Source organism: Pangasianodon hypophthalmus, chromosome 2 (genome assembly GCF_027358585.1).
Source record: "Pangasianodon hypophthalmus isolate fPanHyp1 chromosome 2, fPanHyp1.pri, whole genome shotgun sequence".
Lineage (NCBI taxonomy): Eukaryota > Metazoa > Chordata > Actinopteri > Siluriformes > Pangasiidae > Pangasianodon > Pangasianodon hypophthalmus.
The window spans coordinates 8,888,402-8,911,695 of NC_069711.1; the positions used below are offsets into that span (position 1 = coordinate 8,888,402).

The window sequence follows — 23,294 nt, forward strand, 5'->3', positions numbered from 1 at the left end:
GCCCCGGTTAAACAATCAAGGTTATGAATGTAAAACAGACATGAACCTCTGCACTAGTGACCTCCTAAAAAAGATAAGTGCATTTAAGTGCCCCGATCTAGAACTAGCCGAGGCTAGTTCTCAATCAGTTAGGTAAATCATTCACAAAGGCTATGAAATTCTGTACTGCTACAGCTACGTCTGTACCTGACACTGTTACTGGACCTTTAATAGAATTTGGCTGAGAGCACTGGAGCCCCAGTGACACTCTGGAAGAAGCAGAGAACAGTCCAGCCATTGACGGAGAATCACCCAGCTGTTGGGTCATATTTAACCTAGTCCTCGCTTCAACACGGCTAAAACAGCCCTGCTGTCTCGCTTGCGAAGAGCAAAACGGAGAGTATCTTTCTCCCCATTAGTTAGTAAAGAGGAGAAAGAGATCCCATTAGTTAGTAATTTATTAAATTAAAATGTTAAATACAACATATATCATTAAATTGAGTACATTTAATTGGTTAAAATTTAATATTTATTTCATTTTTATTTTCTGCATTTAGATTTGTATTCCACTATTCATTTAGTTCATGCTGAGGCCATGTAATAGTTACATTTGTCAGTATCATCCATCAAAGCTAACAGCAAAGTCTAACATTTGACTGAATGAGCTATTTGAATTTATTGCTTTGGACTGTGGGCCTGTGTATTGTTATCTGCTGTTGGTTAAATGCTGCTTCGAATGTGCAACTGTTTAAACTTTGTCAGAGCCGCTTCAGAGAAAAGTCCAGAATGAACTCCAGAAAGCCCTGAACATTTATAGTGTACACGTTTAACAGCTGTCACTTCTAATAAAGAATCACACGGGAAATATGGATTTGAAAGCATGATTCAACGCTTTTGAATAATTCTTGTCTTACTCTTCCTTTGCTCACTGATTGAATATGAGAACACCGATTCAAAAAAAAAAAAAATAGCTCCAAAGAGAAAAGCAGCTCCAGCTGACAAACTTATTCATCTATTCAGTAGTGGAGGAGACAAACTCATCATTCTGTTTTCTCTTTATGGATCAGTTCATATGTATGAATGTTGAATGTGTTAAGAAAATTTTTACTTAATCAACAAACTACTTGTTACTAGTTCTTAAAAAAGTAAGAAGCTTCCACTTCACTATTACACTTGATATGTTCACTAAGGTTATCTGTGATAGCTGTGAATCTGTGATAAACTCGTTTGAAGAGGAGAGAGTCTCAGACACAGTATAATCCTGTTTGAACGGAAGCAAAAAAAAAAAAAACCTGACTTAAATCAGGCTTAATGCCAGAATCTGCCTGAGCCGGTATTACTGACAACTTAAATAGCCTGCGACTGATTAATTGCGACTGTGTCCTAATTAATCCGATCCGATGTTATAAATAGTGAAATAAATAATTACATGCATTACATAAATAAATAAATAAATAAATAAATAAATAAATAAATAAATGCTGCAATAAACAATCAGACCTTCGTATAATTTTTAGTTAACTTCACTGTAATAAATAGCTGTAAATTTGACCAAAATTGCCAGTAAAGTACTGTAATATCTTAATGTTGTATAAAATGACACATAACCCAGCACACTTGCTCATTTGGCTGATGCAGGATACAGCGGAGTTGAAGGTTATGAGTCTTGCCCAACCATGACAGCTTGGCAGTACTGGGATTTGAACACACAAAGAAGCTGTGACTTAAAGCCTCCACCACTGATCCACCACCACGGCAACTAGCTTGCACTGATTCAACTACTTCTAGCACTGAATTAACACCACTAAAAGATTGCAATGAGTCAGTGCAAGCTAGTTGTGCTAGCTGTGGTAGCCCAGTGGTTACGGCTTGGAGTTGCAGAACTCCACAAAACTGCCTTGATTGGATCCTTGAGCAAGACCCTTCAGCTCAGCTGTATCCTGCAGCAACATACTGGGTTATGTGTTATTTTATACTGTGTATGATATTACCGTACTTTACTGTTTACTGTAAATTTTACAATACTTTTTTGGCAACCCAGGTTGCAGGTAAATTACTGTAAAATCTAAAGTACATTTTTACAGTGGTTTTTTGGTTATTGTATTTAATTAGGTATATAGTTTATTTCATATATACTCAGCATTCCATACGCTGAAGCTAGCAAATGATTGGTCAATTGTTTTGATTGTAAAACAATGCTATTTTAATTTATTTTATTTTGATTCACAGGAAAACGTTTAGCCTACATGGAATATAACGTTAGAGAATAACTGTCTGAATTAGCTAGCTAGCTTATGTACAAAACATATTTCAGTCCAGCTTAATTAATTTCACATATTCAGTACATTTTTGCCTTCATAGTGGTATCAGGTATTTTGTCTGCAGATCTGATAAAACATTACAGAATCATGAACTGCAATTCATTAATAATAAATAATTTGCTGGCATACTAAGTAAAGAACCATGCTATTCCAGCCTCTTTTTTCTCCTTCTTATGAAAACAAAGATGCATCTTGTCATGTTACCAACAAACCGCAAAGCCGTCCATCATAGGTGAAGACTTTACTGTTTTGGAAAACGTAAAATGGAACAGCCTTACCTTAGACTGACAAAGCACTAAAAATGGAGACTCCTTCCATAAATGCTAAATAAACATCTCCTTACAGAAAACTTCACCACATCAACAATTACACAAGTTTTTAATCTGTTCATATGGAGCATTCGCCATACTAGTCCTGTGTAAGTTGTTATTATCGAAACAATGATGTATTAGAATGAGCATTAATATAAAACGATGATTTACCTTCCAACAGAAACTACTGCCAGAGCTGCTGTTATAGAAAATTAATCAACACCTACTGACCAATCGGAACTGAGAATCCAACATCACTGTGGTATGAATTAATTATAGCATGCTCGCATACAGGTTTAACTCCACAGTTATTTGGCATTTACTCTATGCAAAAAATATAAAGTGGATTTACAGAGAGTGGATTTACAGTGACAGTGCACATAGTCTACTAGAAAAAAGCACACCAAAAAGTTTAGTTTTCTCTCCAAATAAAGCTGAGCCATCATTTTGACTATTGTAACTAAATATGCTATGCTTGTCATGTCAATAATCTGTACAAATCTGAGCTGTGCAAATGTGAACCAAATGAAGCCATCATGCACAGTTTTACAGAGTAGGTATAAGTGGTTGTTATGTTTTGCAAATGTTATGTAACTGTGTCATATGACCAAGATTAAAGTTAAATTGTATTATTCATCGATGGCCCCCTACACCCAATTCTGGCTTCCTGCTCTAAAACTATCTGGATACACCAATGACCTAGCGCAGCCAGTACAAGTGTCTTACATACTGACATCCACCATTTTCTACATGCTACACTGCTAAATAATGAAAACCAACAAGCAGCCTGAGGCTCATTCACATATTATTAAAGATTGGAAAGGGTTTATTTTACACATAGTAATATGCTGGTAAATTTAGCGCTGCACTGTGAGCTTTTGAAATTCAAGGTGGCATGACAGAGTCGCAGGCCATTCAGTTGGCATAGACAGAAGGTCAATCCTGGGACAGAGCGAGTTTAAACAGACGATTGCCAATGAAAAGCAGCCAAATGTCATTAACATTCACTTGTTCATGTGTACCCAAAAGAGTTCAGAGCATAAGAGTCAGTTCACAGGCAAAAATAAAACTGCAGATGCCAGGATTAACCATACATTTCAAGAGAATCGCTGTCGTTTCTCATCTGGGACTCTTTAGCTACTGAGCTCTGTGACCTTCAATCTTCTGAGCTTCAGAACATGTAGACGGTGAATTTTATGCTTATGTGGTGAAACAGTCTGGGAATTAGACGCAGTTGTAGTTGAGACGAAGTTGCCCCTGAGATTATAAAACATGTGTTTTATGATATCACACTTATATAGTCACAATAACGCACATGGGAACACTTTATCTTCATAATTGCATACTGTGATTGCTAGCAATAAATCTATGCAAACTTACTGTGTAGAATACAGTGGTTTTTCCCCCCATCCTTCACTTCTGTCTTTTTGGATCCTAAAAATTCCATAAGTGACTGAATGCTTGTTATTGAAATGTACCTTCATAAGTTATACCATAGCTTACATAAGCTTACTACCATAACCTGGGACCACTGCTCGTAATTATTTCCCTCAACGTTCCTCAAGCTGTCCTACTAGTTTAAAAGGTTCGACAATCACTAAACTTTTGGTCATAATTTATCTTAAATTTCCCATAAATCTTTTTTAGACAAGCAAAAAGACAAGCTATTCTCCTGCATTAATGGAATAATAGAAATGTGAGGTATGATCTTACACCCAGATCGAACACTATAAGGCGATTTTTTTTAAAAAATCACACCCATATGTGCTTTTTGAACATCTGATTCCAGATTTAATCCCCTGTTACTCTTATAACAACCTCCACTCTACTGGGAAGGCTTTCTCAGAAGGCATGGTACACATTCAGCATTTCAATTCATCACAAAAGTCTTCAGTGGGGTTGAGGTCAGGGCTCTGTGCAGGCCACTCAAGTTCTTCCACTTCAACCTTGGCGAACCACGTCTTCATGGAGCTTGCGTTGTGCACAGAGGCATTGTCAAGCTGGAACATATTTGAGCCTCTTACGTCCTGTGAAGGCAAATTGTACAGCTACAGCATACCAACACAGTGTATAACTGTGTGTTCCCAACTTTGTGGCAACAGTTTGGAGAAGATCCACATACGGGTGTGATGGTCAGGGGTCCGCACACTTTTGGCCATACTGTGTATTTTTTCATCACTTGAATTACTCAATCCTTGTGGTCATGACCTATCTCAATCAGTGCATTAACTGGGTCAGTGAGTTCAGCGAATCCTGTTCGAGCTTATTCAGTTTGAGCTGGAGATTTCCATCATTTCACTACATGCAATAGTAGTCCATGATGGGCTGAGTATAAAAAATAATTATTTTTCTAAACATGGGCATACAAGCATAATATAAAATCATAATTAATATCTACTTTTACATTGCCCAAGCTGTTTATTGTCTGCATTAGACAGCTGCGTGATCAGGTTGCACTGGTGAGCAAACCATGTAAATGCTAACTATGCAACTATTTCTACATTGCATTCATACATGTAAACTGAGAGTAGTAGTACAAAAGGCTGTAAAACAGGTTATTACTCCTACTGTGCTCAAGAGTCAATGATTATTTTACAGTCATCAGGAAATCAGACAGCACATATTATTAACTATATTGTGGGCCTTGGAAGTATTTTTCCCCTTTAGTTTTGTTCATTTTTCATTTTTCAAATTCCAGCCACACTTTGTACACTTTGAGTTAATGTATGAAGCACACCCAAACAAACAGAGTCACAGGCAGGTCTTGCATAGTGTGGAAAGCTTGAAGTACAGGGGTCTCATACCAGAACATGTACCTCATCAGCTTAAAAGAGACTGTGCCTAGAATAAGGGACTCGGGCCAAAAGCACCTCATAAACTACCACTCCAACAACACTGTTTTGAAATCATGTTTGTATGCTGGCACTTAAACAAGCCATGGGGTTACAGAACATTCACCAGACTAGACTCTCTCAAAACATTTTCTTTGGTCCGGTTTGAGTAACATGGTAAGGCAAAAGAAACTTATTTCTTTGCCATTCTTAAACTCAAAAAAAAAAAAAAAAATTCTAAAACACTACATCACCTCTAACAGTCACCCCTTTATCTTTAGAATTTATCAATACTATAAACAATACTATATATATTCTATAAAGAACTAATTGACAAAAAAATAATGCACATTTACTTGTGAAAAAATTCAGTAATTTGTAGCTCAATAAGTGTTTGATATACCCCAGTGCTGGAACATTTCTGTCAACAAGGAGAAGTAGATTTGATACCAATATGTGACAAAATATCGCTCATGTCTTTTGTATTGTTAATAGAATTAGATAGGGACCTGTGGCGTGAACTACACATGCATTTAAAGGTTGTCATCATTCTATCCCTCAAACTATCAATGTGTCTAAGTATTTTTGACAAATCTGGGCCAGGATATCTGGCTAGACATTCATCCGTCTATTAGGGCAGGCATCCCTTAAGGTTGTGTACTTTTCTGACAACTATAGTGGCCCTCATTTGAGGATGAAACTGTGTACAGGTGCCATATTTTGCACCCTGATGTGCACATATCCTGCACATGCAGAACAGCAAAAATAAAAGTAAAACTTTACCAGACAGCCACCTGCTTATCTTCCTCTAGAAATAAGCAATATGGCTATACGTTTGGTTAAAGCACTGAGGTTCCCAGGCCTTTCATTCTTGCTCTAGTGAGAAGGTCATGCATCAGAACCTTGTACTTGTTCCCAATAAGCAGTATTGTGAATTCTCCTTTTCCAAAGACAAGGTTCCATGCTGGCATCGGAGCCGACACACATTCTCGGAACCAGTGAACTCATTTGCAAAACAGCCCATAGTGCTACTCGCTGCTGGTCCCATACCATCATAATTTTAGCGCTGGACCTGAAGTTTTGCAGTGGAAATTGCAGTGGAAAAGCACAGAACAGGTTTCAGACTAGGCACTGTTACACTGACATTACAAAAGGGCAACAGGAGGATCTTTGTGAATCAATTTTGTCTCTCGCTGAACTGCCATAAAAGTGGGAGTTTACAGTTATTACAATTGCTCAACATGTCATTTCCACCGTTTCTTCCCAGAACAATCTAACTCCTGAACAAGTACCTCACCCTTTACTGATTATACTAATCAAGACTGCAGCAGGATAATTTCCATATTCCTAATATTCATGTATCACCTTCCCCTTTAGGCTAATTTCTCCTCCAGTTCTTGTCGGTGCCCCTCGTTAGTTCTGAAACATCCACAACTGTAGGTGTTTTACATGTTATTGATATTACTACATTGTTCGTTATATGTTATTACTTCTATTAAATATGGATTTATTCACTACCCCTGGGGTATTGAGCAGTTACACATTGTTGAAAACATGTAACTTAATAGATACGCAGAGCTATAGAGGCTTGATAACCTAAAAGGTTGCAATAGGAGCACAGTAACTGCACAGCTGTGGTGTAAATATTGAGCTTTCTTTATTAAACCAGCACTACAGAGCTAATTATAATGCTGCTTCATGCTGGGACAATACAACTATCTACACCCAGATATTCCCGAGGGTGTTGTGGCAAATCACAGGCACTTCTCAAGCCCTTTTTTTTATCTAATCTGTGCCTTCCTGTTGTTATCCACTCCATTCGCCTGTATCTTGAAGTGTTATAATAGTATACCTTTTATATAATACTGTACACTATAAAAGAATTTATGGGCTCCATCATGGTTTCAATATATTGGTTTGACCTTTAGTACCAAAGTTTCCTTCCGGAGGACAATCTTCACTGGCAACAGAATTCTATTATGTTTTTATAATCAGTAAAACAGGAGATCACAATATCAGGCAAAACTATGTAATGAGCTAGGATAATGAAGGGAAAATAAGATATGCATAGGTTTCTGAAAGCACATTAAAAAAAACACACACACACAACCCAGGGCTTGGCTTCCCATAAACAAGCTAAGACAATATTGACTCTTTCTGCAAAAGAAACAAGACTAAGATTAGTTATCGCAATTACACAGCATGTTTTGGCACGTTGTGCATACATACTGTATACATTAAGTTCCCACTTCAGGGTGCAAAAATATTAAAAATAACCATCAACCCCAGCTCATCTCATCACTCTGAAGCAAGCAGACAACGGTTTGGGATCATAGTACACACATGTATGTGCTTTAGCGATGTTTGCACAACCACATTGCCTCAGACTGGTTCACACAAAACCGGACATGGCCACTGCCCTTACCTATCAGAAGTAGTTCAATGACTACTTGTTTGTCGTCACATTCTGAACATTGACCCTCGGGAAAGCAGCATCCTTTTTGTCAAACACAGTTGCAATGCTACCATCAGTATAGCACAAAATTACATCTACTGTTAATATATGTATATTAAATATATATACAGTACTGTGCAAAAGTCTTAGGCACATGCAAAGAAATGCTGTAGAGCAAAGATGCCTTCAAAAATAATGAAGCTAAATGTTTCTACATAAAAAAAATACTGTAAAGATCAGTAAACAGTAATAAACAAAGTCAATATCTGGAGTGATGATCCTTTGCTTTAAAAAAAAAAAAAAGTAGTCGTCTCAGGTACAATTTGTGCAGTTTTATAAGGAAATGAGCTGTAAGTGTTACTGAGCATCTGGCAGAAGCAGCTACAGTTCTTCTGGAGACTTTGACTGTCACACTTGCTTCTTATTTTTGCAGCAAAACCCAGCAGCCTTCATTATGTTTTTTTGGCTGAAAAGTGTCTCTTATGTAATCTGCTGCTTTCTTTACTGACATACAAACATTTTTCTGTAACATTTAATTTTTGAGCTGGAAAACTAATGTTTGGAATCTAAAATGGTTTTGTATTGAAATAAAAATCTATAACAAAGTTTATACTAAAAAAAATAGGGTGTCTACGACTTTTGCACACACACACACACACACATATATATATACATATATATATATATGATCAATATCAATAGCACCAGTTTGGCACACAATGCGTCTTCACTGATTCTTCAAATTTTAAACCAAATAAAATTAATGGAGTAACCTGAGTTTCTAAATATAAATTATTATATTATCATTATTATTAAATTGGCTTTGTTAATTATTAAAGCAATTCCAGTTCCAGTGTGGTGATAAACCACCTGGTGTCCAGTGTCTTGTGCACACAACTCAGAACAGTATCCATGCAGTGGCTTGTCTCTTTATATAGGTCACAGTCAACAGAGAAGGTCTCAGACTGACACACTTAAAGGCCATCTGCTGTAACTCCAGTACAAATCTAAATGTCTAGCAGCCCTGCTGTCAGGAGGGTAAAACTGGGTAAGCTGTCCTCGGCCCAGGCTGGGTGGGTTTTCCATCGGAGGCCTGAAGTCATGTACATTTAAAAAAAAAACACCCTGATTATGATTGTCTTTCATCAATGTCATATTCAGTTGTGCAAAATATTTATTTTATGATTCAATTCTTTAAATTCTGAGTTGACTTTTTTGGTTTATACTTTTTTTCACCAACAATTTGGTCCACTTCTGCTGTTCCGCTATTACCCACAATGCTGTTCACCTGCCAGCTGATAGTGACACCAGTGGGAATTCAACTCTATCTCAAGAGACCGGTGCAGCAGTGCTTTAAACCATTAGTCTGTCCAGCTCTCCCAGCTCCTCATCTGTTCACTCTGCTCAAACAAAGGGTTCCAAAGCTTCAATTTCCATACGAATACCACCGTCCTCAATCACCACCATCACGCTTAGTCATCTCATACAATTCTTTGCTGCAACTGCTTCATGTGGCCAAATTACGTGGAAACCTGGCCATCACACCCATATAAGCCCATTCCAAAACCACCTAGTAGATGGTTCCCCTCCTTGCTGTGGGCCTCCACTCTTCTGGGAAGACTTTCCACTAGATTTTGGAGAGTGGCTGTGGGGATTCAACCACAAGAGCATTAGTGAGAACAGACACTGATGTCAAGTGAGAAGGCCTGGCGCGGAGTCAGCGTTCCAGTTCAACCCAAAGGTGTTCAGGGGGTTAAGGTCAGGGCTCTGTGCAGGTTTCTTCCACACCAACCTTGGCAAACCACGTCTTTGTGCACAGGGGCATTGTCATGATGAAACAGGTTTGGGCCCCTTAGTTCCAGTGAAGGGAAATCTTAATTCTACAGCATACAAAGCCATTCTAGGCAATTGTATGGCAACGGTTAGGGAAAGCCTCACATATCGGTGTGATGGTCAGACGTTCACAGGCCATATCATGTAGCTACAGTGAATTCATGAACATTTGAGTCCAATGTTTGTTGTCTCCCCTATGACTGTGTTGCACTGTTCAGTGGTATCACATTGAATATTGCTTTAAAGTGAGAAAAGAAGCATTTGCTCCTTTGTTTTTAGGACCTAACAGTGTAAACCTGTCCATTATGCCTTATATTTGAGGTCATCTTTCTGTCACTAAGCGCCATTTTAACTGCACTGCCTTCCCCTGTGACATCACATTCTCGCGGGAATAACGAAAACGCAACACAGAGTAGCACATTAGCACCAGAATAGTGCATAATTTGAATATTTAAACATATTTAACATAGTTTAGAGTGGAGTTTCTCTTTAAATCTCTGTCACATATTAAAGTTGTCATGTCTCAATTCTGGCTAGACTAGAAGTAGGCTGGCAAAGTAAAACCATACTGAGCAGCGTGTAGCTAGTTCTACTGAGGAGAATTGTTTAGGTTCTGGGAAAAGGGGAAAAAAAAACATGAAGTAAGCTACTTTTAATATTTTCCACTGGAAATGTTTTTACGTTAAAAATGAATGGCATCCCCATCCATGACAAAACCCCTTAAGAAACCCTGTTTTGTTTATTTAGCATTAAGGTGAAGAGCAGGCTGATGGATGAAGAGAGTGTAGGAGTGTTTTGGTGCTGAACCGGAAGTAGCTGTACTGATCAGGTTAGCTCTGAGAGCACTGAGAGGGATCCACGAGGTAGCCTATAGAGGATCCTGTTACAACAAACCCAGGCGTGTAAACCTCGAATCAAACATTTCATTAGGATCACAGACAGGGATCTTTAAACCTACTGCCCAGTGAGCACCATAGTGTCATTCCGCTTACTATTACATTCCTGTTTAAAAACAAACCGCTGTGTGTTGAAGCGCTTTGCAGACAATGAAAATACAGAGAAAAGCGCACACTCCTCTGTGGACTTCATATTCACCAAATAATAAAGCGGGTAATTCTCATTGTCCTTGGCTTAGCTCAGCGATCCTGCAATTATGAGATTACTTTCCAGTAATGTGCGTGTCGATATGGCTTTATTTCCATCGTGAGATGTCGATTTAACTGTTTAAAGTAGGAACACATGGATGTGACACACGACCAGGAACCTTCTATCTATAGAGCTTGTTTCCCTTCTCAAACAAAGACTGTTAATTCACTTTTATTCCCACATCAGCTTACTTAGAATTTATGAAATGTTACAAAATATTTCGAATGACAAACTATATATATAGTTATTATTTATTTTTTTTACATTTAATCCTTTGCAAACGACCTGCTTTTTAAAAAGCTACTTTTTAAAGTGACTAAAAAAGTGGCTTACCAGTCGACGAATAAACAAATACAGCTGTGCTGCCTTCCACTTATTCCCTCTGTTAACGCGTTATTACACCTCTTTGCTTCTCCAGGCGCCGTTTTTGGTTTTTTTTTAAATAAAAAAAAATGTGGTTTTCCTAAGAACTGCAGCTCTCTCCCTCTTGTGTTACACGGAAAATGTTTTGAGAAATTAATTGAATTCGGAGTCGCTCTTTAGTTGAATGGGAGGGGCTTTGTAGGCCACGCCCTCCTCGAACTGGCCAATCAGGATCACTTATGGCTAGTACAGTGTAGTATAGTGGTGCACTGATCTGACATAATGTTGTGTCTCTCAGAAATAAAGGTACCAAACTGGGGTTGTGTGTACACCTAATCTGGGAATGTACATGTAGTGTACCTTTAATTAGCTTTTAGAAAATAAAGCTTTAAAGGTGCATCAGTTGTCCTTCAAAATCCAATCATGTACCTTAAAGTACCTTTACTGGTACACTTTATTCAAGATAAATACTAAATATACAAAAGGACTTTGGGTATTTCTGAGCATGTACTTGCTAAATCCTACAACATGTGGGCTTAAACAACACTCAAAAAAAAACAAGCCATGGACTTTGAGACTAAATTCCCAAATTGAGACTTAAAAAAAACATTTCTTCACTGATTCCAGCATCCTGAAATAAATTACAGTAGCATTTGAATGCACATCATTTATAATCCCACTAGAGTCACCTATGGGCTTCCTTTTCAGTCTGGTTTCTCTCAAGGGTTTGTTTGTTGTTGTTTGTTGTTTCCATCTCAGTGAGTTTTTCCTTGCCCATCACCTCTCACTTGTTTCTTACAGATCTAAATCTGAATGTATGGCTTCATGGACCGTTATTCATTAATCCATACATATTTGCCAAGAAAAAAAAAAAAGTCAATGTGCCTAAGTCATGGTTACACTACTAAAAATCACTTTGTACTTGCTTCACTCTTTCAGTCTAAACTGTGTCTGGAATATTATTCCCTCTATCTGTAGTGAATTAAGTGCCTATATTGGAATAATATAAGACAGATTTGTATTCAGGGATGGAACAATTGCTGGGGAGCTGGGGACAAGGACAATATTGGCAAAAAAAAAAAAAAAAAAGTAAAATGATCAGTAAAAACGAGTTCACAAAGACAGTTTTGTTCAAAATAAATGTACATATTCAGGCTACAATCACAATACAAAGAAAGCGAACAATTCCTAAATACAGAACTACACTCATATACTCAAGGCTCATATACTGTATATGCACACATATTTCATTCTTCATCCATGACTGCAGTAACATACAACAGTTAATATTTATTGCCTTTGCTTACAACGCTGTAGGCTTGCTAGTTTTGTGATTGAGAAGCAGTGTAGTACAGTGGTGACATAATGTTGTGTCTCTCAGAAATAAAGGTACCAAACTGGGGTGGTGTGTACACACAATCTGGGAATGTAAAGCTTTTAGAAAGTAAAGCTTTAAAAGTGCACCACTGATTCTTCAAAGTCCAATCATGTACCTTAAAGTAGCTTTACCGGTACACTTTATTCAAGATAAATACTAAATATACACATATTGCCTTTGCTTACAGTGCTGCAGGCTTGCTAGTTTTGTGATTGAGAAGCTAAGAAGCAGGTAGTAAATGCAATGTATTTTAGTAATGCATTTTAATGTCCTACAAAAGCAGAATGAAAACTACAAACAATACCATGTGATTTCCCTCAAATGTACCTTATCCAGGTTATATATTTTCCAGTTGGTTGGCATTATATAGAGCTAAGATACCATGCAGGGTGGCCTCATTCTATTGAAACGGCAACTATGCAGCACCCCATGAGTTTTAGTTAAGCATTGTTGTTGCCTTTTGTCTCAACTCACATTAGTCCCTGTCAGTCTCATGCTGACATTAGCAAACATGAAATTCAGCACCAACTGCCAAACCATACCAACCCCCACAAAATAGTGTTAACACAATGCCATCATAAATCAACAACTGTACAATATCACTGCACCTACTGTATGACAATCACAATATAACCAAGTTAGCAAAGCTGAAGAAGAAGAAGAACAAGAACAAGAAGAACAAGAACAACAACAACAATAATAATGTTAATAATAAAAATAATTAAACCCTTAAATAAAGCATTCCATGATTCACACATTTGTGTCTTTGTTTCAATATTAAATCTCAAAACCATAAATATATTGGTATACATATTACTTAATCTATGTATAATAATATGTATAATAATATGTTTATTATTATACATAGATTAAAATAATATGTATAATATACATATTATTTAATCTATGTATCCATACTCATGTTTACAAATATCATGAATTTAAATTTGCCTCCTTTGATTTTAACATCCATAACTAATACGTTATGCTCACCCCCTTTCCTCCCAAATGTATAATTAACAGTGAAAACTGTAACATCCTGTACAACACCCTGCACCAGACTAATCCTTATGTTGCTTCCAAAAATAAAATCAAAGCCTATCCAATATTACATTTGCCTTAATAGCCTGTCATCGGTTAGCACTCACTGCATTCATCTCTGACCAAAAAAAAAAAAAAAAAAACAGCTGTGTTTAGGTACTACCTCCATTACATGACCCCAGTACTGCGCTTGTTTACTGTCAATGCACTGCATAGCCACTAGTGTGTCATGTGTTAGTTTAAAGTGTGACCCGTGACGTTTTTCACGTGGACTCCGTGAGGTTCTAAGAATGTGTTTGGGCAGGTTTCTGCCCTTAGCTACTATATAAAACAACAAACACAGCTATTAAGAAGTGGTGAGGATATAATCAGGTATTTCAAAAAGTTTGTTTCTCAGCATCCCCACAATTATTTACATGTGTGTTTGTATTTTAACACAAGAGGTACTAGCCAAGGCTCAAAGCATTCTCTCTCACATTGTTTCATAGTGTCTATCTGCTTTAAATATATACAGTGTATATATAGGCCTAGCACAAGTGCAATGTGTGTGTATGTGTGTGTGTGTGTGTGTGTGTGTGTGTGCATGTGTGTAGAACTGTTACTTTAGGTTATGCTCTCCTCAGTGCAGCTGTCTTCATTCTACTTGTGTTGGAGATTGCTGCCTGGCTTAAAGTGAGAAGACATGGGTTATCAGCTAGATCCCCCCGACTTTAACCTGTATATAAACCACAGACATTTCATACAGGCATATGCAAGGTGCATTCCACATTGCCTCTTTTTCATCACAGCAGTATGTAGTTGTCACTGGACATTATATATGCTTAGTTTCAAGCCCCTTCACCACCTCTGTGGAAGCATATACACACTCCACTACTGTAAGTGGTTTCCATGCCAGCTCATTAGATTCTGAGCCCAGCCCCTCATCCTTGCCTCTTCAGAGCTGAAAGCCTTGCAATTACTTTTCCATTAAGGAGAAAACCAGCAGCTGGATGGAGCTTTGGTTTGTGTCTGAGTGTGACAGCTACAGTAAGTTGCAAATTCTGCTCCAGCTCTGTTCTGCCCACTGCAGGAACTGCTTTAATTGTTATGTAATAAGCTTTAACACTGGTTTGACAATGAATGCGCTGCTGCTTGCACAGTTCCAGATGTGTTTAGCCAGACCAAAACACTGGGAAGCTTTCTAATTCTAGAAGCAAAACAATGTATTACAAATGGTTTGTATTCTAAGTCGTGAAATTGGTGAGACTGCTACAGGATAGTAATTATTACTCTCCTACTGTTTACCTATGCAGACTGCTGATTTTAAACAAGTTCATGCTCACACCAGAGCACTCGTTTAGACTTTATCACTATCCTGACATGCAGCACTAGCATAGTTCAGCAATACAAATGGACATTTCCCTGTCCATCAACCACCACTAAATAAACTAGCATTGGTTCTCAAATCCTATGCTTAGCCTATGTGCTACTCTAAACCATTATTAAGTACTAACACTAACTGGTTTTGTTATTACAATTAGTGTATGAATTTTAAAAACCTCTCATGCAGCCTTCAAAAAGGTCTATATTACCATACCAGTATACCAGTCGTCTGGATTTTCTAAATTAGTAAATATTTTTGAATGTAAGGTCAGAGTTACATTCAAAAATATTTATGTAACAATAATTATGACATTGGCAGAAAGGTTTAAGAGATACATCACTGTGCATAAAATCACTCAACATTTTACTGTTCAACTCGGAAACCTGATGGACAGGGATGTTTTGGCTCTAATACACCATCTAGTAAATATCGCTTTTAAATCCTCTGGATGTACATAAGATATGCAGGCGAATGTGTGAACGATGCCGATCGCAGTGCCTCTGCTTCTGCACACACACACACACACACACACACACACACACACACACACACACACACACACACGCAAAGTCACACTTTGCATCAGGCCTTATTGCTTCATATTGCATGGGTTATTTTCCTATAACAACACTTCCTTTATATTCCTTTGGATTTTCACTTGAATTACACATACTGTACGTATGTTACTAACATAATAATATGCTCAAATGTTACAGTTGTCCGATATTACAAATCTTGAATTTTTAAAAAAATGTACGATGGTCAAGGATTGGGGTCACAGAAATTTCAGAATGTCCATTTGGGGAACCCATGTTCTAGAGTGTACACAGAATGGTGTGGTTCTGCAGGCAGTCTTGTTGATGAGACAGGTCAGAGGAGAAGGGCCAGACTGTTTCAGGCTGACAGGAAGGCTACAGTAACTCAACTAACCACTCTTTACAACCGTGATGAGCAAAAGCATCTCAAAACACATCAACCCTTGAGGTGGATGAGCTACAACAGCCGAAGACCACATTTGTTTCCACTGCTGTCAACTAAGAACAGGAATCTGAGGCTACACCGAAACTGGACAACTGAAGATTGGAAGAAGTTTTGAGTTGAGGCTAAGGTTTTTTTTTTTTTTTTTTTTGCAATCTTCTTCAACTGTCCAGTTTAGGTGAACCTGTGCCCACTGTAGCTTCAGCAAATTCAAATGTTTATTATATGTTGAGTGCTTTGGTTCTAATTATAATTTAGGCAATTCAAGGAAATTAAGAATTAAAAATCCATAGCAAAACAAGTAGAAGCTTCTTGTCATTATTTTCATACATTTCTCATAGGCATACACAATTTAGTAGTAGGGAATCTGATTTTTGTTGAAAATGAAATGCAAAATGACCTAGTTAGAATTTTTCATCCATGGTGCCTAGTACCAATCACAATGTGAGTTCCAGTGGAAGTGTTCATCATCTGACCATGATTTATGGTCATATATTTTACATAGAGACGATTTCCATCTCTGTTTTGAGAATAGTAGCCTAGCCAGGTCTATTATAATAAAAATGGACAGATTCTGTGATGAATTTGCTTTCAGTGCAGAAGAAAAAAGGAGATAATTAGGAAAAGCACATCTATTAACACTGACTTGTTGGTAATTGCAATGCTTTTTTACATTCTTCCACAGATTTAAGCCTTTTTACTCTTGCAAAGCAAGAGCAAGCCAGAACCTCTCCACAAACCTTTTTATTTTGCCCTGGGTGCAATGGAGAGGTGTCATGTAAGAGAAAAATGGTGCTTAATTTCTGTGCTTTCTCACCATTATTTAGTAAATATAACTTGAGAATTAATTATAAACTGTTTAAAATAATAATGATAATAATAATAATAATAATAATAATAATAATAATAATGCTTTAGCACTTGTATAGGATCAAGTAAAGCTTATAAGCTTGATAGGATTTTTATTTCTATACTCAGTAGCAGGTCAAACAGAGTTCCTGTTTCTATTATGGGCCTTGACTATACAATAAAACATTTTACATTTTATTTTAAGAATAATTTGTACATTGATTAACATCGCTGCCACAGTGGCACTAACATGGCACAGTTACCATCCTGGTGTAAAACCGGCACACTTTGAGAGTCAAAGAGTCAATGTTTATTAGATTTATTAGAATCAGCTTTCTCTGTTTGGCCAAAGGAGTGGATTTCAAACAGCTGTGCCCCAGTCAAATAATGTCAGAAGTTGAAGACCTGAAGAGATAAAATAAAATGAATTGAATTGATATCTGAAATAAAGACAGAAGCTCTTGGTTGAGGATTTTAATACTGGAAGTGTTGCATACTGTACTGTAGATCTAAACCTTAAGGCAGGTGAAATGAAAATCAATTGGCTACTTAAGCCCCTAAGCTGAATGCAATGCAAGCTGAAAGAAAACCATTATCAAAGACTGATGCTCACTTTAGTTGGCTTTTTTCTTCTTCAAAAACTGATTGAATACAACCAATAAACAGGAAAACCTGTGGCACCTCAATTCAGTCATTTTTCCTCAGTGTCATTTACCACCTAAGAGCAAAAGGAGACTGGAAGCGTATGGCAAATCATCCATCCAGAAAGAGCCAGTGCACTATCATAAGATTAGAAGAGTGGGACAATGAAAAGCTGCCGGTCTTTTATCAAGCTGAATACAAACAAATTTATTCTTAAATCATTCACAGGAACATTTACACAAGAAATGTGGAATTCATGAAAATCCCATTAGTTCAGAAATAAATTTCTTGAGTACATGCTTCTGCAAACGACTGACAAATATATTTCTTCATATCCAGCTTCATAAATGAGGCCTAAGAAGACTCCCTAATGTGCACCTCATTTGGTAGACTTCAGATCGTATAAATAGCGTGAGTTACTGCAATTTCATATACAGATTTCATGGTCAAGTTCGAAAAGCTTTTTCATTTCAACTGCACACATGAATTTAACAGATTTTGTCAAACTCTGCTATTTCATATTAATGAGTAGGCACTACTGGAATATTAATTCACGCTGTGCTCAGGAGGCCCTCTTTTGCTATGTAGTCAACATTTTCTTTTCAGCTCTCTGAGCTGGAATTTTGTAGGCGTCACTAAATGTAAATCGGCTGTGCCATGAACACGCTAGGTAATTTATGGGCGATTGAAATTTATCAAGATATGCATGTGAGTTGAGATTGGCGGTTTCATAACTCATAATGTGACAGACAGTTTAGTGCCGTTATGACCAAAGACAATCGAGGTTCTGTCAGTGTCAGTGTGACTGCTGCTACGACACTCGTTTAAAAGCCACCAATAGGAAAATGGCATAGGATTAATCAAAATTCATGGGACAGTTACAAATATGGTATCAGCAATGGCAAAACATAATCCAAAAATGATAACAGACAGAAGAATCGTTGTGTTTAGGTGACCCCATTTTTCTGCATGAGCCCGGATCACACTAATTGATGATGTAAGCAGAATGTAGTATTTTTTTAAGTGCATTGTCCCATTAGAGGACCTTCACTGTATGGTTTTACTGGGATTTTATTGGGATCATCTCGTAAAGTGTGGCAAGTAATCATCTTAAAAGATTGCTGCAATCTCACAGTGTAAAACCTGCTTTACCAGAATTTTCTCGTGTAAATCCAGTTTGGCCTACGAAAATATCTTCACATAACTTTACTAAATGATAGAGAATGAGAATTCATTGAACATAAATTAAACAAATTTAGCTCTTTAGTTAAGTAACATTTAAACCTGCAAAGGGCTTTTCTTTCAGATTTCTTGTGCAAATGCTCCTGCAACTTATTTAATGACTTAGTTTGGAAGATCTTGTGCAAATTAACTATATATAAAAAGTTAATTGTATATAAAAATGGCCTTGTCATCTTTAGTCATCTATTCAGTGCATGATCATGACGTTCCCTCTTCTCTGTTCGTACACATTGCACAAGCCTTACTGCGGAGCTGATAGCACAAACCCTCCTGTCTACCTGGATTGCAAAACGCAGTGGCGCCTCATTTGTTTTCCTATGACTTGTATTGTACTGTTTGTAGAGGCAAGAGGGCACTTTAGATGGTTAAACGGTTGAGTTGAATAAATCTAGCCAGTGATCCTATCAGGGGATGTTTCCCATCATTCTACAGTCAGAGAGAGTTTTACTCAAAGAATGATTTGTGGATTAGACGTGAAGCAGAAAAGGGATGTACTGGAAATATTATTATTGTCTTTGGTTTTGTGTTTGTTTAGCTGAATTTCCGTAGAAAGTCAGTCAATCTACCCCAGCTGTGCCCATGGTAATGTTTAAATGCAGTCCAACAAATTTTAGAATGTTCAGCTTTAATGAGAAAGTGACATTAACAGGATTGTTCACTGCTTCTCCTGAATTATCAAAATATTCTTTGTATTATTTGCTGATATCCATCTCATAGGTAAATCTGTTACCTCTCAGTATTCTTGTTCATTGTTAATACAGTAATAATCAAAAGGCCCACAATATACCTTTGGAAATTTTTGGTTAATGTGTCAGAAAAAGATCACTTTACTTGCAGCTCACACAGACTATTGAGATGTAGGGGTGTTATGATTATCAGTGTCTGCTTACTGAGACTGATGCATTTTTAAGCAATAGTACACAAGCGTTCAGCTTCAGCCTTCAGCCATGACGTCATAACACATGACCTCGAGTGTTCTACTGCTTTTATACAACATTTTACAAATTAAAGATAGGACGTAAAGTGAAGAAACAATGAAGATTTTTTTTTCAGATATCTATGTTTAATATTGGCCAGTTCACAGGCCACAAAAATAGGTCCACCAAAGGGGTCTTGTTGCTATGCAACGATATTGTTATTTAGCATATATTTGGTCAAAACTAGCAGCTAGCCTGTAAGCGCCATTATCCATTATCTGCATAATATAATATCTAATGCAATTATCATGTTTGGAAAAAAATAGCAGCTGAGATTATATTCTTTGAACACTGTGTCACTTTATTTATCAATTAAATATATAGAGGTTGTTCCAAACCTCAAGTGGAAAAGAATTTTACAGTCCAAACTTTGCACTTTGCACTCAGTCGCCAGTGTAAACAACCTCAGAGAAAAAAATTCTCCACCTAATGAATTGGTATTGCGTCCGTCAGCTATCTAGCGGTAAGAATAATTAAAATGTATAAATTTTAATAAACATTAAATTAATAAAACAATTAATTTAATAAAACATTACCACAGAAGGGTTTGCACCTGGAGTGTGAAACTCATTTTAAGTAACAGGCTACATTACATTAGTCCTATGTCACGTGGGTCGGATCAAACAAACAAAACCAAAAATCAGGATAGTAATATCAGTGCTTTCATCATTAGCTACTGAAAAAGCAATAATGACTTAACTATGTCTAGCTGGTTGTTCAGTGAGATCTGAAATGTTTGTCTGCAATTACATTTCTCTTCAGACTAATGCTGGCGAAAGCTCGGCGCTGCTGCAGCCCTATATGTCTTCACAAATTCGCCATCAGTTTGGTTTTGATAATGTTGCTATTTCAGCATCCCTGGTCCAGGCTACGATAAAAACTGGCTCCTGTTCCTTCTGTTTTATCCGTTCTCAGTTGTCCTTGTGCATTGTTGTATTTTTCATTGTGCACGATGAGTCTGATAACGGTGTTGGATATTATATTCTTTAGGGCATTTTTGTGGCATTTAAACCAATGAAACAATGGCTTACCACTTATCTCAGTGAAAAAGTAGGTCCATATTTTTCTTAGAATATGAGACACTTTGTTCTTTTCTTGGAAGACTCTTTGTCCACTTTTCTTCTTTTGGAAAGAGACACGTTTACAGAGTGCTAATGAAGGATTTTATATCATTAGCACATTTTATCAGGAGGCCTATCTGAGCTTATAACCTTGAGTTTATTGCTCTATTTTGAGCCTAATGCAAAACACAGAATAGCCTTTTTTTCAGTTCAGTTATGGTTCACAAGATGTATCTGTAGTCCACATAATTTTTTACATTTGTTATCTATTCAAAACAGCTTGCACAAAAGCGACGGTTGCTGTTATTTAGCAACCAGTGGAGAGATACAGATTATTAGATTATCATATACAACAGCAATGCATTTCAACTAATCAGATTGCATAGTTGGAACTATCTGTTGTAGAAAATTAGACATATACTCACAACCAACATTTTATTAATTATATTTACTAATTTACTAATTATAAAGTTTTTGAGCTGCTACCTTTTTGCAAATGATATTCACACAAGTGAGATAAATAGCATAGATCTTCTTTGTGAATAACAGAGTCTGACTTTACAACTAGTCTGAGATACTCTCAAATCGTAAAACATTAATGTGTCTAACATCTAATTAGAGGAGCTCAGTGGTACTGGAATGATCCAGAAGGTCAAGTTGCAGCAGTGTCCAGTCCTTTCAGAACAATGCCACATGAGCTCACACAACTCAGCTAAAGAAGATCCTTTTAATATTATTAGACTATAACTCATTACTCCATCATGATCAAATCACAATGTAATAACATCTTTTTTTGTTCATTATCACATCATCTAAAGCAATCCCATGACCGCACAATCAAAAATGACACTTTCCCAGACGATATTGTGCAATAAGTGATTAACTTAGTTATTTAGTAATGAAATGCAACAGTGGGTAACAGCAAGACTAGTAATGTTACACAACAGAAGAAATTAATAGCTTTGTCTTACAACATTCCAGCATCTTGTGTGACATATGCTGAGTCACCTGAGTGCTGTTTTGGTAGTGTTAGTTGTGTTAGCTGCTTTTGTAAGGTAAATACCTAATTGTGTTAAGATGAAGAAAGATTGTTAATGAATCCTCTGTATTACATCTAAACAGCATCAAGCCTTGTGATGTTTCTGAGAGCTAACAATGTCATAAAGATGAAATTGCAAATTAGAGGATTCGATCTCATATCCAATATCCTCATGTCATTAAAATATAAATGTATTTCCTTGTAGCCTTATCTTACCATTCTAAACTTGTGGACATTCCATTTCTTCGTTTTAATCTGGTATCACTTTCAACTATTTGTTTCTCTCAGTTCAGACCTGTCATCAGAAAAAAAAAGCCAGCTCATTTGATTACAGCAGAGAAACTTGTAGGAGTGGACTTTGAAAGCAGTTTACTGGCCATTTTTAAGCAAACAACTGTATTGGCAAAGAGATGGTACACTATTGGGGAAATAATCTACAAGAGGGTGGTGTGATAAGGCCCGATGCGTAGCGGAGTGGATTATTTTCATCCTGAGGTGTCAGGTGTCAGGTGTCCTCTTATACCACTGCAATTTGCCATTAAATGTATTATTAAATTATTAATTAATTTATCAGTTTATAGTACATTTAATGTTTTAGAACATCCATGAAACAAGTTAGTTCCTGCTATCACTTTCATAATGGCAGCTATAAACAATCGTTCCCTCACCAGACTCTCTTTTTTCTCTCTCCTGAAGTTAATAAGACAAAAAATGTAGCTTGTCATGTTTCGCAAGAAACCGCAAAGCACAAAGTCCTTTGTGCTGAAGACTTTCCTGTGGTGAAAAACGTTCTAATTGTTGCAAAGCATTGACATTTGAGACTCCTTCCATAAATATTAAATAAACGTCTGCTTATAAAAAGCTTCACCAATTACACATTTTTCTTTATCAAACAACAACAACACATTCTCTTAATCCATTTATTATTAGCTTTAAGTGGAGCATCTGCCATACATACAAATCCCTGTAAATGAGTTGTTATTATAGAATGATATACAGTATATGATATAAATGATATATATGATATAAATATAAACCTGTGATTTAATTACAGCCAGAACTACTGTCAGAGTTCTACTGTACTACTCAAATTCAAGAATTCAGTGGCACTGTGGTATAAAATATTTTGATCACCATATTCATGCTAAAATAGATTTATATTACAGAATATAGCAATAATAGATGCAGCAATGTAGTCTCCAGATTTTGTCATCACTCTAACAGCTCTCAGCTGAAAAGATTCCCAATTCACGTTTCATAAACTCACTCTGTAGAATGCACACCATACAGACCTTGACCACAGGGGCCCGAAGAGCAATGTTCTTTTTAAACATTTTCCAAAAAGCGCACATATGAGAACAAATAAAGGACATCAATGATAAACATGATCGTTGCACGTCATGTGTGGTACCACTTCAGTTTGTTGACGTATGAACTTTGAAAAGTATTCAGAGGGAGGGAATCTCTCTGTTTAACATGTATAGG

At 36.9% G+C, this 23,294-nt stretch overlaps 1 protein-coding gene across 3 annotated transcripts in view; it reads right to left on the minus strand.

Annotated features, from left to right (window-relative positions):
* The window catches only part of slc38a3b (solute carrier family 38 member 3b), a 42,096-nt gene extending 19,950 nt beyond the window's left edge, over positions 1-22,146 (minus strand). For 2 of the 3 annotated variants that reach the window (XM_026917064.3, XM_026917047.3), the window contains exon 1: positions 11,210-11,391. The gene's annotated coding sequence lies outside the window, so the exon portion shown is untranslated. Of the gene's footprint in view, positions 1-11,209; positions 11,392-22,025 lie in introns of those variants that run through there. The other variant, XM_053228656.1, reaches the window with a different exon arrangement.
* Positions 22,147-23,294: the final 1,148 nt, after the last annotated feature.